The sequence below is a fragment of the Chiloscyllium punctatum genome, unplaced genomic scaffold, assembly GCF_047496795.1.
Source record: "Chiloscyllium punctatum isolate Juve2018m unplaced genomic scaffold, sChiPun1.3 scaffold_1396, whole genome shotgun sequence".
In the NCBI taxonomy this organism is placed as follows: Eukaryota; Metazoa; Chordata; class Chondrichthyes; order Orectolobiformes; family Hemiscylliidae; genus Chiloscyllium; species Chiloscyllium punctatum.
In genome coordinates, this window is record NW_027311130.1 from 1,229 (window position 1) to 5,213 (window position 3,985).

Here is a 3,985-nt window from a genome sequence, read left to right on the forward strand (position 1 = left end):
CAGAACGGCCTCGGGAAAGGCACAGATGAAGGGGGGTAGATAATGATGAAGAAAGAATATGCCTAACAATGACCTACAGCAGGATGAGGTCAAACAGGCTTGTGAGGCCAGGAATAAGCATTTTGTCACAGACAGGGCCGGATAAGGCAAGAGATAAACAGGGGTAAAGGGGGTCGGTCTTAGGGAAGTGGAAGATGTAAACAGGGGAGGAGCAATGTAAAACAAAAGACATCAAATCATACATAATATTTATATGAATTGAACTTGGTGTGTATGTCCTCTACCTTATAGGCAGTGGACATCTCACCCACTTGCAAGTGTAAAATAAAGGACACTACTGATTCAGATTTTGTCTCGGACTGCAATTATTGAGGTGTGTGAGCTTTGTTTCTCACAGTACCAAGGGCCAGAGGCTTGTATATGAAGTTGGGCAAGAGCTGAGCCATGATGTTTGAATGGAGGCAGAGGTTGTAGGGGCTAAACAGCGTTGTGGTGTGTGTATGTTGCTGTGGTTATAATTTGGAAAGGAGTTTATTTGTGAAGCAGTTTGGATGGGCATGTAATGAAATGGAGTGGAGTGAGTGTGAAAGAGTTGATCCTGTTGTGTAATAAACGTGTGTGTGTGTGTGTGTCTAGGGTGAAGTAGAGGAACTGAAGATGGAGATGGGAGAATAGAAAGGCAAAGGAAAAAGAAATGTTTTGGTGCAGGATGATTGAATGGCAAAATGTTGTTGTAAATGCAGCAGTGTGCGCCTTTAAGGAAGCAGAAATGGAAGCAGTCTGTGCCTACGGCCATACTAGTCTGAAAACGCCCGATCTCGTCTGATCTCGGAAGCTAAGCAGACTCAGGCCTGGTTAGTACTTGGATGGGAGACCGCCTGGGAATACCAGGTGCAGTAGGCTTTTGCAGCCACCAGAGGTTGCTCACAGCTTCGCACTCTCACACTCCCATTCATCAAGCAACGTCCTATTAACTACTCGCTTCGTCTCTCTGTCTCACTTTTTCTTGCCCAATTTCATTGTTCAGCTTCTTCCCCCAATACACAAACACATCATTACTGCTTGAGATTGGAGCAAACGCACCAGGAACACCAAAGCAGCAAGTATTTTATTGAAGAGCACAAACCGTGATTTTTATTAAGTGATGCCTCACTTTCGATGATCACACTTCCCTGATCGATGTCAGCGTTCCCCTGTTTTCTAACAATCGTCTAACTAGTGGTGTGGATAGGGTCTGAAAGCAACAACGTTGTGGTGAGGGCTTGTCAGGTGAAGGGTGTTTTACAATATCTGCACTCACCGGTCGAGTTCATACAACGGTGGATCGATATGGTTACGGCAGGAAGAATGGGTCAGCAAACACAGCAAGTTCAATCATTGTAATGATTATTATTACACATCAGCAGCAAATAATAAGATAAGTGTAAAGAGGGAGTATTTAAAATGCCAGGTACAAAAATCAAGGCTTATTCTCTAACATCCGAAGCCTTCACAAACAGATCGGCCTAATAATGGCACAAATGGTGATGAATGGTTCGATCTAATTGACATCACTGTGCCTTAGTTACAAGTTGACCAAGGTAGAGAAATAACATTTCCAGAGTGCAGACTATTAGCAATAGTAAGGTGGAATTTGGAAAGAGGAGTAGGCCCTGACATTTAAGGATGACAGAAGGACATTAGTAAGTAAGGATATTACTTTGGAAATCTTAACCGTGCACTAAGATAATCATACCATTTGAAGACACTGTCAAGATGCTTTGAAGAAAGGCAACTCCTGTTGGACTAAATGCAAGAGAATGTTGTGTTCATTAACAGTCGGGTGGATAAAGGCAGAAGCAATAGGTTCCCATGACTTGGATTTTCAGACTGTATTTCCTATAATTTCAGACTGAGATGAGGTGAACTTTCGACAGTTATTGTGTTGTTAATCTTTAGAATGATATTCTCCAGAGTGTGGTGTGGGTTCTACTGTTGAGGATACTTCAGTGTCAGTGGATGGGGTTTTGATATCTTAAGGAATTCTGAGAGGGAGGTGCAGTTGAGGTGGATCGATGGTCATCAGTTTGAATGGTGGAGCTCTCTGGTGTGAGATATTGACCGCGGAGAGTGTGCTGCAGATTGAGCAAAGCAAAAGGTGGTCTCCAGAAGGATAATTGTGAAGACCGAGGTTATAGGATAGTGGTATAGGAGGGATATGGAAAATGGCAGAGGTGGTGGAGTAGCCTCCATGATGAGAAACAAAATTCTGTCAATGATGAGGGAGGACATAATGAAGGAAACGCATTCAGTGGAGACCGTGCGGGTGGAACTGAGGAATAGTCGAAATCCTAAAATTGTAATAGGTGTTATGTACAGACCGCCTGGTAGCAGCTCTGAAGTCCTGGATGGTAAAAATGCACAAAACTAGGCAATATGTAACAAAGTAAAAACAATGACTGCAGATGCTGGAAACCAAATACTGGATTAGTGGTGCTGGAAGAGCACAGCAGTTCAGGCAGCATCCAATATGTAACAAAGCCAGAGTACTACTCATGAGGGATTTTAACGTGAACACAGATTTAGAGGGAGTCAAGCATTTGTCAGAAAGGTAGTGCATGTCTGGTGTATTGCCGGTACTGTTTCTCACTGCATTATGTCCTATATGCTTCATGTGGACAAGCAGTATTGGATTTATTAATGAGTAATGAGTTGGAATTAATGAGTGAGCTAGTTGTGCGTGGCCACTTATCATAGAGCGATGATAGCACTATCAAGTTCAAGGCAGTGTTTGAAAGCACAAAGCATGTATCTGCTGTATTTGGTAACGAACTGGAACAAGTGATGGGCTTGTTAGTGGATGAACATTTTGGTGATGGTGACCACAATTTTGTGACTTTCACCTTGGTTATGGAGAGAGATAGGTGCATGCAACAGGGTTGGTTTTACAATTGGGGGAAGGGTAAATACAATGTTGTAAGACAGGATCTGAGGAGCATAAGTTGGGAGCATAGGCTGTTAGGGAAGGATGTTGTGGAAATGTGGAACTTTTTCAAGGAACAGATACGACATGTCCTTGATATGTATGTACCTGTCAGGCAGGAATAAGATGGTAGGGTGAGGGCACCTTGGTTGACAAGGGAGGTTGAATGTCTTGTAAGGAGGAAGGAGGCTTACATAAGGTTGAGGAAACGAGGTTCAGAGAGCGTTGGAGGGATACAGGATAGCAGGCGGGAGCTGAAGAAAGGGATTAGGAGAGCTAAGAGAGGGCATGAAAAGTCTTTGGCATATAGGGTCAAGGATAACTCCAAGGCCTTTTATGCGTATGTGAGAAACATGAGAATGACGAGAACGAGGGTAGGTCCGATCAAGGACAGTAGCGGGAGACTGTGTATTGAGTTGGAAGAGATAGGAGAGGTCTTGTATGAGTACTTTTCTTCAGTATTTACAAACGAGAGGGACCTTATTGTTGAAGAGGAGAGTGTGAAATTGACTGGGAAGTTGGAAGAGATACTTGTTAGGAAGGAAGATGTGTTGGGCGTTTTGAACAACTTGAGGATAGACAAATCCCCCGGGCCTGACGGGATATATCCTAGGATTATGTGGGAAGCAAGAGAGGAAATTGCAGAGCCATTGGCAATGATCTTTTCGTCTTCACTGTCAACGGGGGTGGTACCAGGGAACTGGAGAGTGGCGAATGTTGTGCCCTTGTTCAAAAAAGGGAATAGGGATAACCCCGGGAATTACAGGCCAGTAAGTCTTACTTCAGTGGTAGGCAAAGTAATGGAAAGGGTACTGAGGGATAGGATTTATGAGTATCTGGAAAGACAGTGCTTGATTAGGGACAGCCAGCACGGATTTGTGAAGGGTAGGTCTTGAGGAGGTGACCAAGTATGTGGATGAGGGTAGAGCAGTGGATGTAGTGTACATGGATTTTAGTAAGGCATTTGATAATGTTCCCCATGGTAGGCTTATGCGGAAAGTCAGGAGGTATGATAGAGGGAAA

General features: G+C 43.7%; 1 non-coding gene across 1 annotated transcript; it reads left to right on the top strand.

Moving 5' to 3' along the window:
- Positions 1 to 784: 784 nt before the first annotated feature.
- Positions 785 to 903, top strand: LOC140475093 (5S ribosomal RNA). The gene has a single exon (XR_011959680.1). It is a non-coding gene; the product is annotated as a 5S ribosomal RNA (ribosomal RNA).
- Positions 904 to 3,985: the final 3,082 nt, after the last annotated feature.